This window comes from Quercus lobata, chromosome 3 (assembly GCF_001633185.2).
Source record: "Quercus lobata isolate SW786 chromosome 3, ValleyOak3.0 Primary Assembly, whole genome shotgun sequence".
NCBI classification, from domain to species: domain Eukaryota; kingdom Viridiplantae; phylum Streptophyta; class Magnoliopsida; order Fagales; family Fagaceae; genus Quercus; species Quercus lobata.
The window spans coordinates 50,418,133-50,432,132 of NC_044906.1; positions in this window are offsets into that span (position 1 = coordinate 50,418,133).

Below are 14,000 nucleotides of genomic sequence, written 5' to 3' on the forward strand. Positions count from 1 at the left end.
CCGTTTATCCAAGACCCAATAGTCTCTCTAGCTGCTTCACATCTCTTTTATTTGAGTACATCTTTATTTTCTTCAAATCTGGAATAAAATTTAAATAACAAAAATCAAGTCTAAAATCAACAAAATAAATAAAATTAGACTAAAGTTTAAAGTTGAGAAGTGATAAATTACACTCAATTATGCAAGTCATCAATGTTGCTTGCTTTATTTGTGCTTCTAGCCTAAATCTCCTTGCTTTTTATGCCTTATGCCATGTTTCATGCTTAGATCTACATCCTTACATGCTTATATGTTTAGATCTATATGCTTATGCTATATGCCATGTTTTCCTATGCTTTGTTCCTCTTTTGTTCTAGGATGATATTAGTGTTACGTGCTCACATGCTTGTATGATGTTTTTGGCTATGCCTTGCTTGGATCTATGTGTCTATGTGTTTATTTCCAAGCTATATGGTTAGATCCTTGTCTTCACATGCTTATGTGCTTGGATCCATGTTCTTCCATGTCCATGTGCTAGGCTTCTACATGCCTACATGCATATTTCTATGCTTATATGTGTAGATCAATGTGTTTACATGCTTAGATCGATGTTCTTTACATGCTTTATGCCATCATCAAAATGCTTGCATGCTTTATGCCATGTTTGTGTGCCTAGACCTAGGCCATGTTTGTCATGCCATGTGCTATTGTAGCCCTTTTGTCACTTTGTCTTTCTTTCTTGTGTTTTGGTCTAATGGTTAGGACCCAATCTAGACCCTATGGTCTTTGTCATCGTCCATACACCAAGGCCCACATAAAAGGGTTTGGATCACCCCTATTTGCATGTCTATATTTGCTTGCTTCTATGATTTATGCTTGTGTTAGCCTCTCTAGTTCTAGGCTTTGCCATGCTTGATGCCCTTAGTGGGTTTGTGGTTGTGTGGTTACATCCAACACCCATGAGGCCTTGTTTGGATGTAACCATTTGGGATGCATCCCCATGATGCCAGTTGCTTCATGCATACCTTTCCCCCTTTCCCTTTCATGAGATGATATGCTTGTTATGCTTGTTTATGCCACCCGTTGGCTTTCTATGCATCTTTACATGCTTGCTTACATGTTCATGCATGAGTCTTGCTTGCTAGTGTGTCGTCCATGCTTTAACACGATGAAGTTATGGACATTTGATCCAAATCTACATTTGTCCCTCGCAAACACCACCTTTTGTTTGCTTTCTTGCTTGTTTGTCTTCTCGTTTGTTTTCTTGCTTTCTTGTTTCTTTGCTTGCCATGTCTACCATGCTTATCTGCTTTATGCCTCTTTCATATGGTCTTTGCATCTTTTCCTTCCATTGCTTGTCTACAGGTTTTTTGCCTTTGCGTTTGCATGTACACATATACAGTGAGGACACATGGAGCTAGAGCGCGGTCTCCCAAGCGCAAGCAAAAAGGGCGAAGACGCAAGCATGTAGATATAAGCCAAGCAGCTATGTTCAGGAGATTTAGGGGTCTAGCCTCTCCCATTTGGTTATGTACCTTTTTAAAATCTCCATCCTTCCTCCCTCCTTTCTCTCTTAGATGGGTTGTATTAGGTATATCATGCCATGTACCATTCATCCTCATCTCTAAAGTATGGTGACCCCTATTTACTTTTCTACACCTATATTTTGGGCCATGCTCTAGGGATGTAGACATTTACTAACCTACTCTGTGTGCTTGCAATGTGCATGATGTATATATATATATATATATATATACACCTGCTTATCCCTTCCGGTGTGATTATCACAGTCCATGTTACCTAAGGCAAAGCGATGCCTAATTTCTGCCGTGAAAGCAAGGTGACATGTCGCCAGATTTTCACCGTGGAAATCTGGTACTTTGCCCAAATGCCTTAGGAAAGCATAGATTGGGACCACACCCATTCGAAAGCCAAACCTTAAAGCCCCACATGAACAACCGCACAATAACCGAGAGGGGCCTCCCATAGGCCCCGCGCATGCGGGAGCGTCGCCACGGCAAGTGGCCGAACGAAGGCCCGTCGATGGTAGTTTTCCACTCTGATCGAGGCCGAGCATCGACAACTTGATTACATTGAGATAGAAGCTTTTCATTTGGCTTCTTTTCTTTTGATCATTTTGATCTTTACATCTTTTTTTGAGATCGATGCCTGAAATTTTTGATATTTCAATTTGATGAGTAAGCCTTTGGCTTTTGGCACCATACATTTCAATACATGTCGCTTTCCCTTTTTCCTAGTTAAATACTAGTTTGTAAGATGGCTTTTTCAGCTCATTGTCTCTTTTTTGAGATTTGACATTTGTTGAGCTTTTAAGCAAAAAAAAAAAAAAAAAAAAAAGGTGGGAAGAGATATAGGCACAAGTCTACGCATGTCTCAAGATCAACAAAGCTATTGACAAATCATTCATCACAAGTTTGAAGATCTATTTACAATAACCACATAAATGTGAGGTCAAGATGTTTTCCACAAAGATACAAGTGCATAGAGAACAAGCTAAGCTCATTAATACACAAAGCCATTAGTACAGACGTACAAGGCTAAATATGCATGTGACAATACACAACACCGCCAATCAAACTTTTTGGATTTTATACTTTTTATGTGCTTTTGGATTTTTGACACAAAGCAAGTAAAGATTGATAAAAAACAACAAACAAACAAAGCTTTTAAACAATAAATAAATAAAAATATACTAGAATATGAAATAAGCAAAAAACCAACAATGTCACATTATATAGAAAGAATTAATGCATGGACATGTTATAATACTTATGCATGAGTACCCTTCTTCACCCATATGGCATGTGCATTTAGGGTGATATCCTTTGAGGATTGGGTACTTGAGCCATGATTCTCAAACCTTAAGATGGAGTTGACCAAACATGAGGTGATGGTGTCAATCATCTTTATCACATCACTCACAATAGGTTCTTCTTCTTGCGTTTTTGGTTGTTTGGGTTCCCCATTGCCTTTTCCTTGTCTTCTTGGCTTTAGAAGACCCGCATTCTTCAATGCTTGGTGCTTGTAGCAATTTGGTCTAGTGTGCCCTCGGAAACCACAATGATGGCAATAGTGATATGTTTGTGGACCTCTTTGTGACATAGGAAGAGACTTTCCTTTTGCCTTGGGTTTAGCCTCAATTTGATTTGGAGACTTTGTCAAAACCTTTTGATTCACCACATTTGGCTTCTTTTTGAATTTTACCTTACCAACAAGAGAAGTTGATGGTTCTTTAGCCTTGACAAACTTCATTTCCTTAGACACTTTAGAGCTTGAGCTACTTTCTCCAGTATACCCTAAGCCACTTCTATCCGAATAGGGGTTTTGATAGGTAAGCACTTCATCAAGTTTCTTGGAAACAACACGATCCACTTTAGCATTTGCTTGATCAACTTCAAGCTCAAGAAACTTTATCTTGGAATAGGTGTTGTTTAGTTCTTCATTTAACCTTTCAACTTCACACTTGGTCTCTTTGTACCGCATGAGGATGCTTTTATAATCCTTTTCGGCTTTCTTCAACTTTCTAATGACTGCCTTAGCCACTCTTGTATATTCTCTACATTTTTCAAGAAGTGCATTGTAGGATTCTTGCAATCTATTTGTTCCTTCATAAATGCATTTTTCTTCATCAACATCGAATTCATCTCCAACACCAATAGATTCCACTTCGGTATGCTCACCAAGCTCTTCCACTAGATTGCTTAAATCTTTCGAAGAATCTACAAGTGCAATGGTCATGAAAGTGGAATAGTTTCCTTCCCCATCATAGCTTTCTTCAGAGTCGGAGTTTGAGCTATCCGAATCACTAAGGGTTGTAGCAAGAGCTCTACCCTTTGCCTTCACATAGGTGGGGCATTCTTTCTTCACATGACCATGCCTGTTGCACTCATAGCAAGTGATTGCTTGAGAAGGAGAAGAGTCTTTGGAATTCTTCTTTTTGAAGTCCTTCTTGTCTTTCTTGAAATTGGAGAGTTTTCCTTTATCAAAGGACTTCCCATCCTTTTTGAATTTCAAGAACTTGTGAAAGTTCTTTGCAAGGAATGCCACCTCTTTTTCAATCTCATCCTTATCCGAGGAATCTTGAGCTTCAATTCTTTCATTGATCGTCTTAAGAGCAAGGGATTTGCTCTTCCTTTGAGATGATAAAGAGAGCTCATATGTTTGAAGAGAGCCAATAAGTTTTTGGACCTTTATCTCATCAAGTCCTTGCTCTCCTCAATGGCAGTCACCTTGGCTCGGAAGCTCTCTAGCAATGATCTAAGAATCTTTCTTACTACTTTGGAGTCTTCCGTCTTCTCACCCAAGTTCAAATTTCTGATTACCACTTCACTCAACTTTCCATAGAATAAGTCGAATGATTCACCTTCGCTCATCTTCAATTCTTCAAATCGAGTGGTAAGCATTTGAAGCTTGGTATCCTTCACCTTCTTGGTGCCTTCATGGGTGGTCTCCAAAATTTGCCATGCCTCCTTGGCAATTGACATATGAGAAATTTTGTGAAATTCATCTGGTGAGACACCACAAAATATAGCATTAAGTGCTTTGCTATTAGCATTATTCATTGCGAGAGCTGCCTTATCCCAAGTAGATTTGGCAACCTTCGGCCTTGTCTAACCAACTTCTACAGCATCCCACACACTCTCATCAATGGAAAACAAAAATGCATGCATACGCACTTTCCAAAATGCGTAATTACTCCCATCAAAGAAGGGAGGTGCATTGAGGGATTGAGACCTAGCCATCCTAAGGGTCAAGGATCACACTAAGGATATAGAAATCTGTCAAAGTGTACCCACTTCGATACTAATTAAAAGCTCACTTAGTATGTAAAACACTTGTAAATGTTTAGACCCCTAAATAGAAAATATCCAATACAAGCTTATATTCAAACAATTTATAAATATAAGCAATACCCAAATATGCAAACTACTCTAAGCTATATTTTAATCACAACTCAACAATAATTAAAAGCAAAGAGGAAGGGATAGAGAGAAGCAAACACAAGATAACACCGACACATGTTATCGAAGAGGAGACCAAACAACTAGGTCAAAAACCTCTCCGCCACCCTCTAAGCGGAAAATGATCCACTAGAAAACCAGTTGGGATACATGAATAACAATAGACCCTCCAAGTCTAATCTACCCGATGCACTATGCCCTCCAAGCTTCTTGCTTCAATAAGGTTACGCCTAACCATGTCTTCTCTAACTTACTCAATCCTGCAATTAGCTCATTGTAAAAGCTTGAAAATGTGTTAACAACACAAGAGCTGTTTAGACCTCCAAAATAAATATTACAGCTTGATTGATTTTACTCTAACTTATACTAAGTGCGGAATAGAGTAAATGCGAGTGGATAAACAATATAACTACTCTAAGCCATATTCATTAAAACACAGCAGTAAAAAGAAAGCTAAAAGAGTAGGGAATAAGAATGCAAATACACGATAACATGCCGATGTGTTATCGAAGAGGAAACCGAAGTACTCGATGTAAAACCTGTTCGCCACCCTCCAAGCGGTAAATTGATCCACTAGACAATTAGTTGGGATACATGAGTAGCAAGAGATCCTCCAAGCCTAATCTACCCAATGCACCTAAACCCTCCAAACTTCTACTCCAACAAAGCTTCTAGGAACTGTGTCTTGTCTAGCTCTTTGGATCCCGCAATACGCCCTATTGCATCAGTCAAAGCGTGGCTTCTTCCAATGCTTACCAGTAGCACCAAAACCTCACTTGACACTCAAAAAGGGTGTGGTAAGTGTTTGGGATATCAACCTCTCAAGGATATGGAAATGGAGAAGTAGGAGTTGAGGAAAAACCACAATGGATTGTGTAGAGAAATGTGCGTATAACAATCTCTAACTCTCAAGGGTTGTGGCTAGGGTTTTCTCTTAGAAGCATTCCTCAACATCTGTGGATAATGTGGGTATATATAATGTGGGTAGAGATAGTGTGTATCAGATATGACAGATTGGCAAAACAGAATGCTGTGCGGGTATCTTGCAAGAAGGCCTTACCCGTGAGACACTCGCGAAAACCAGCTATCTACATCTTGTCCTGACTCTTCACATTCCAATCATGTGCTGGGCACATGCTTCACTTCACGGGAAGCCTTCTCGCGAGCTACTTGTGAAAACTTCTTTAGTCTTCAAAAGCCTTGAGTCTTCACACTCTCTCTTTCTCACACAACCCTTACAAGAAATCCCACAAAACATACAAGGTACAAAAGATTGAACAAAATTACAACCAAATTTGGCACAAAATTAAAGCCAACATAAAATAGCTGTAAATTACAGCTTTACACATTGCATCAACCAATATGAATTGGTTCTCTCTTGAATTGCTTCCCAAACACCAAGAATCTTCACATTGCTATGAATTTGGCGAGGTAAGGATTTGGCTTAAGATCCTTTCAAGGGTATGACAGTGGAGAGGGTAAGAGTAGAGGAATTTGGAGAATCAAATGTATAAGATTGTGGATGAATCAATCTTATTTTTCTCTTGGTTTTTTCTCTCAAAATTCTCTCTAAAAGCACTTTAAATTTCATGAATATAAAGGGTATTTATAGTAGGGTATGAGATGGAATGTGAAAAGTCAGTTTCAGCAAAACAGGGTGTACTGGTGCGTCACTTTGCAACTAGGATAAGTCGCGAGTTCCAATCACTAGTTAACAGAAAGGCCAGACTGTACTTTTTTTCCTATAGTGATCCAACTATCTTGACCCTTCAACTTCCTGCATGCTCCACACGTGTGCTGGATTCTGGCAAGTCACCACTCCCAAGTCAGTCGTGAGTTGCCTCTTGATGCACACACTTGATCAATTCTTCACTCTCTCACACTCATCCCTTACATTATTCCCACCTAAATACAGGATTTCTAAATGTTAAATTACAAGCAAATTTGACACAGAATAAAACCAACACATAGTTGAATAAATTCAACTTTACATAGACAATGAAAATATTATCAGACGTTGAAAGAAGAAGAAAGTCAAATGTGGTGAGGTTTTTTATTTATTTATTTGAGTTTTAGGATTTTGGAGAATCACATTTTCAGATGATAAAACTATATATTTATCCTTAAATATCAAGAAAAACAACACAAGAAAAATCGGGCATATGAGGATTTTTTTGAGGTGGGAAATTTGAGTGACAATCTAACACTTGGTGCTTTGAGGCTGGTTAAAGTGACACTTTGACCCCAATTTTCCAATATTTCTTTTTGTACCTAATCTGATTTCATTCGAATTTTTTTAATAAAAAAAAGAACTTCTTTAAGGGAGAATCAAAGGTTTTTAATCAAGATGGACTCTCTTCTGGATGAGGATGATTCCAATTGTGATTGGGTCTTCCAAAATTATTAATACTGAGGCCTTCTGGTTACAAATGTGAAGACCTTAAAAGGTGTTACAAGTGTAAACTGGGGTTGCCATCTGTTTACAATACTAAGGATTGTAAAGAGAAGGGAGGTTCTGAAGTAGTTGTCTAAACTAGACCTCAATGAGACCTGCTAAAGAATGAGACTGAGGGTTCCTTATATAGCTAGAGGAAGCCTTGGATTCTTTAGGAGATTGCTGAAATTATGGAGAGTAAATTGCTTTTACTGAGGGTGAATTTCTTTTCCACCGAAAGCGAATAGTACTCTGAATGATTCTGTCCGGCACTGTTTGATGAACAGTAACTGTTACTGTTCATGAATAGTGACTTGTCCCCTTGCTTTTCTGGAATACTGTTCATGCATAGTGACTGGTGTTGTGGATGAACAGTGAACTGTCGGGAGACTTTGCGGAGTGCGGGTACTGTAGCAGGATTGCAAAGACTATTTTGTAGCTGCTCTGGAGCTAGTAGTATTCTAATCGCTATCCAAGTTGTAACCATCATAATGATCTTGAGAATCCTGAAAGGGATCAACTAGATTGCGGTTCACTGAAGCTTCGGAAGAGGCAGGAGAGTTCTTTTCTTCTGACTCTAACTTTTTTGATTGGATGAGCAACTGCTGAGCAAGATCTTTTAATTCCTTGCTAGATTTTCCGACGATCTGGACGGAGTCTAAGCTTGACTGAGATCTTGTATTGTGAGCAATGGTTCTCTGAACTGGAGGAAAGTCCTTTATTGGCAAATGATGTTCTAGATCACTCTTAGGACTTATAGACTATGAGAGTGCCAATCTGTATCAAAAGCATTCGATAGGTATCCATCAAAGGGATCCCATGGAGGATGATAATCATAGTTATGCTCATGATATTTGTCATATGGATTACAAAAACCGCAGTACAATACAGGTTCATAATCTGCATTTTGTGTTACTAAATGCCTGGGGTCAATGTAATCAATCATTTGAGTATGGATGGCTATGAAGTATGGCTTGGTAGTTTGATGAGTCTGATAAAACCATATTCAAACATTCTTGAAAGCCAGCTTGGATCTCTATCTTCTTCATCTGTCCTGTCTTCATATTAATTATCAGGCCAGGAAAAGGGTGCTACTTTTCATAGAATTTGTAACTTACCCCCCTTTTGGTATCAGAGCCAAGTTTTGGCCGATCGTAAGTGTTTGTAAGTTATTGTAATTATTTTCAATCAAGTTGGCGGTATTACCAGCCATAGTTATCCATTATTTTGTGCATTATCATTATTTTGAATATGTTATCTCCTACAAGTTATATTTTGTTTTACATCTATTTTCTGATAACTCTTCCATTACCATTCATTACTTTCTTCATCTACTATTTCTTCTCAGTCTTTGTCTACTGTAATTTCTTTTGGTGGTAGGCTGAGCCTCCCGTTTCAACTTTTATTTACCGTTCTGTATTATCTGTTCAAGCTAATCAGTTACTTCCCAGTTATCTGCATTTTCTTGTTTCTGTTGAAGCCCTAAAGTTTGTTGCGATGTGTTCTGTTGAGACATATAAGACCAGATCTATGCCGTCGTGCAACCCAGTCAGACCTGGTATCTTTCTTGTTAGTGTTTGGTCAGCCCGTGTTAGCCGAGAGAGAGGCGTTTAGGGTGGTCCCCATTATGTGGAAAGATTGTGGCAGTAAGAGGTTGTAGTTAGCACTTGAGAAGGCGTTGGTCCCGTGTGAACACTCTGTTTCAGATCTAAGGTAAGATCCAGAAATTTGGAGATAAAGGTGATTAGGTTGTGATTGTTTATCTTAAGCTTTTGATTTAGAACAATGAATAGGTTGTTTACAAGCAACTCTTCTACCAGCATTAGAAGTTCCCAGTCTTCCCTCCCTGAGATCCCTCAAGATGATGGAATTCTCAATTCAGAATCCTACCAGTTATCAGACACAAATCTAAAACTAGGAGATTGGAACATACCCAAGGTACCCACCAACTAGATCTATAAGTCATCTTCATGGTCCTTGAAAAAGGCTTTCAAGACAGATTACCATGTTAGGACTATAGAACAAGTTTACAACATCAACAAGGAGTATGAGACATGCTACTTGTTACCCTCTCCAACCCTGAAAGCACACAAGAAAGGACACAATTTCCTCCATATAGGTTTGGTCCAGGTTGGAGTTAAACCTTTGATTAGAGAAGGATTGAACAACTCAATCCTAATGGCCCTTAGAGACGCCCGTCATATCAGATTTAATGACAGCCTCTTAGGAACCATTGAATCCAGTCTTAGTTATGGACCAGTTCATTTCGACTGTTTCCCTAACTTCACAATTGGACTTCATGACCCGCATATCATGAAGGTCCTTACCCTCAACATCAAGACCTATGGAACTCTCATGTTACATAGAACCCAGTAGTTGGCCTTGATATACAGAGTGTATTACAAGTGCATCAGGATGAACATGAATGTTTAAGCCAAGAGAAAGATGGGAGAAACCACTCTCATCCAAACCAAGGACGTTAAATCCAAAGTTCAAGTCCTTAGAACCTTGAAATGGTCAGATGTCACTTACCCTTCAAATTGGACTTTAGAGAATGAGAATCATTATCTACAGATCCAAAACCCTGCCAGAAATCTAGATTTAGATTTTGACCAGTAACTAGCTGATGGAACAGTTAGACTCAGCTTTGACTAGTCTAGGTTTAGAACACCCTTAGAATATGATGAACCCAGGCCTAGATCCCCAATAGATCTACATCAACCCTTTAGGCAGCCACCTATCTTTCTTAAAGATAGACCTGCATCCCAGTGTAGCTCATCCAGATCCTTAGCACCCTTTCCCAAATCTAGGAGAGACCTAGGACCAGAGCTTCAAGGAGTAAAACCCAATCCCAAGTTAGTACCCCTTGTTACATAGCCAAGCAAGACTCGGTTGTTGATCAAGAAGAAGACAACACTAGTCAGAAACACCCATCACCATCAGGAACTGATATGGAAGATCCTTTTCAGCAAGAAACTGAGATTGATCATCAACTCATGGTGATAAGGAAAGAGTTCACCCCTGATATGGATGCCTTAGGCAAAGAGTTTGACTCAGAGAAAAATAGAGTCAAGAGAGAAGCCTATAGAGCCAACCATACCAGAGAACAAAAGAAAGAAGTTTTGGAAAAATGGAAAGAATTCATGAAAGAGATATCCAGCAATATCCCTTTCTTTGAATACTTTAAGAACCATTTTGAATGGCATAAGAAGTCTAGTGTCATCACCAAAACCAACTGGACCATAAAAGACAACAAAGGTAATAAGAAAATTGTTCGGTCTAGCCATCCTCCCCAGGAAGCCATAACCTTCCAACACCGTGGTAGTGATATAGTTGCCTCTCCCTTCAAACACCTAACCAGTGAAGAAAAGGTTGTCAAGAAGGTAATCGAGCAAAACAACAACACCAACCAGTGTTTAGGAGTTATAGGTAAACAACTTGATAGGATTGAAGATAGGATTGACAACAAGGTTATCCTTCAGCCAGGAAACCCTAGCAAACCTATACAGACTTTAGAAAAGCCCTTAGTTAAGCTTCCCACAACCAGACAAGCCAGTCTCAGACCTAAGGATAAAACAGCCTTAGAAATAGTCTCCCAAAAGCTTGAGGAACTAGTGAAGAAGGAACCAGTCACCCCTTCACCAGAAATCACCTCAACCGGTAGAGAACCCCGAGACAACCGGCTTATCACCCTAGAAGCCCATACATCCTCTTGCAGTTCTAACCGAACCTCCTCAGAAACTGAAAAGGAGATAAAACATATAGAAGACCAATTTCAAGGTTTACAGGTAAATAGGCTTTACCAGCCCAGAGTAAACCCAACCAGCCTAACCAAGAATTGGTATCCCAGACCCACACCTCCTGACTTCCAATTCGAGAAAAGGAATAACCAATTCACAGTATCCACTGGTAAACTCTATGAATGGAACATAGACAGTTTATCAGAACAAGAAATCCTAAACAAGATTTAGCATATGACCATGGTAGCCCTTAACTACCTTAATGATGGACATCCCCACACAAAGGTCATAGAGCTCATGACTTTAGGATTCACAGGAAAACTTCTACAATGGTGGAATAACTGCCTAACAGAAAAGTCTAAAGAAGACATTAAGAATGTTGTCCAAAAAGATGAGAATGAAAACCTCATCTTTGATGAACGCATAAGAAGAGGTGTTTCTGACAAAGTCAATACCCTGATCTATACGATCATGAAACACTTCGTAGGTAATCCCAGCAAGATCACATCTAGGATTTACAACCAGTTGAGTAACCTTAGATGCAAAACCCTTGGAGAATACAGGTGGTCCGAAGATGTCTTTACCACCAGAGTGATGCATAAAAGCGATTGTAACTCTCCATTTTGGAAGGAAAAGTTTATCAATGGCTTACCCACATTATTTGGTGATAAGGTGAAAGAAACCCTTTGTAGCCCCTTAGGTGTCATAGATTATGATAACCTCACCTATGGAGACATCTCTAGCACGATCCAGAGTGAAGGAATGAAGATGTGCAAAGATTTGAAAATCCAAAGCCAAGCCAGCAAGAGTAAAGCCAAATACGAAGTAGGAAACTTCTGTACACAGTATGGCTGGCCTTCAGTCATTCCCAAGAGGAAATCCAAGTACAGAGGAAAAGAACCCTTTGAGACATTTCATAAGAAAAGGACATCATCCAAGTATTATAGAAAACAAATGTTCAAAATAGATGATTTCTATAAGAAAGGAAAATCCAAGTCCACAGGAAAGTTCATACCTAAAACATCATGAAAAAATGTTTTAAGTGTGGCAAGAGAGGTCATTTCCAGAAAGAGTGTAAAGCTAAGGCCAAATCCCTTATCAACACCCTTGTTAGTGACCAAGCCAGTAAGGAAGAGATCTTCAAACTCTTAGAACTTGACCGCTCAGATAGTGAGTCTCCCAATAGTTCTAGTGAGCGAGAGAACCACTAGTTATATAGGTCATCCTCAAAACCCTCTAGAGTCACCTCTAGCACCTCTAGTGGCCCCGGATGAACCCATAGCATGCAATGATAGTTGTTGTAGGAACAAGACTATCAATGTTCTTTCTAAGCAAAAAGAGCTCCTCTTAGATCTCATAGAATAGATCGAAGACCTAGTCATCAAAGCTCAAAGGCTTAGTGAATTCCATAAAGCCCTAGTTAAGGAAGCCAGTGCATCCAAACCTAGGAATCAGGAACCCAAAGTTGATTTGGAAAAAATCTAAAATAGTTTTACCAAATCCAAGAAGGAAGTAACTGTCCAAGATCTCCAGAAAGAGATCAAAGATACCAAGTCAGAAGTGAGTACCCTTAAGCAAGAAATAACCATCCTTAGGGTAGATCACAACCTCCTTGACCAGTGGGTCAAACAGATAGAAAACACTTCTCATCAAGGCAATAAGGAAGGAACCTCATTCCAAAACCCTTCTGATGAAGAAGTTGATGAAATAGTTAACCCTACAGTTGATATGGTACAGGAACCATCCAGTGAGAAGTTCTTAGAAACCATCAGTTGGATTAACATCCAAAAATGGCACTCCAAAGTCAGGATTGTCATTAGCAAAGATTTTGAATTTGAGGTCGTTGCCTTAATAGATTCAGGTGCTGATCTCAACTGCATCCAAGGAGGAATTATTCCCTCCAAATACTTTAAAAAAACCAAAGAAAGGTTAACTTCTGCAAGTGGAGGACAAATGCAGATTGAATTCAAAATCCCAAAAGCACATGTTTGCTAAGACAGTACGTGTTTCAAAACCACATTTGTCCTTGTCAAAAACATGACAAATAGGGTCATTTTAGGAAACCCTTTCATGTGTTTGTTGTACCCTTTCATCACGGATAGTGAAGGAATCACTACCCATCCTTTTGGCCAACCAGTTAAGTTTAAATTTCTTAGGTGCCCAGAACCTAGAGAGATTAGCAGTCTCCAAGATGTTTCTGTCTCTAAGACCCTTAACCTTATCAATGCCAAAACCCAACACCTTAAGTACCTTAGTGATGAACTAAGTTACAAGAGAGTTAAAGAACAATTAGCTTGCAAAAGCTACCAAGCTGAGATCAGAAAGTTTGGAGAAAAACTAAAACAGGACGTTTGCTCTGATCTTCCCACAGCTTTTTGGCATCGAAGGAGACACGTGGTAGCTCTCCCTTATGTCAAAGATTTCCATGAAAGGAACATCCCTACCAAAGCTCGACCTATCCAAATGAGTCAAGAACTAATGGATACTTGTAGAGCCAAAATAGAGGATCTTCTTAAGAAATGAATCATCAGAAACTCTAGGTCACCATGGTCCTGTCTAGCCTTTTATGTCTAGAAAAATGCTGAGATTGAGAGAGGTGTCCCTCGACTTGTCATCAATTATAAGCCCCTTAACAAAATCTTAGAATGGATAAGGTATCCAATTCCAAATAAAAGAGACTTAGTCAATATGCTTAGTAAAGCAGTGGTTTTCAGTAAGTTTGATATGAAGAGTGGTTTTTGGCAAATACAAATCAGAGAGCCTGATAGGTACAAGATAGCCTTCACCACACCCTTTGGCCATTATGAATGGAATGTAATGCCCTTTGGTCTAAAAAATGCACCTTCTGAATTCCAAAATATCATG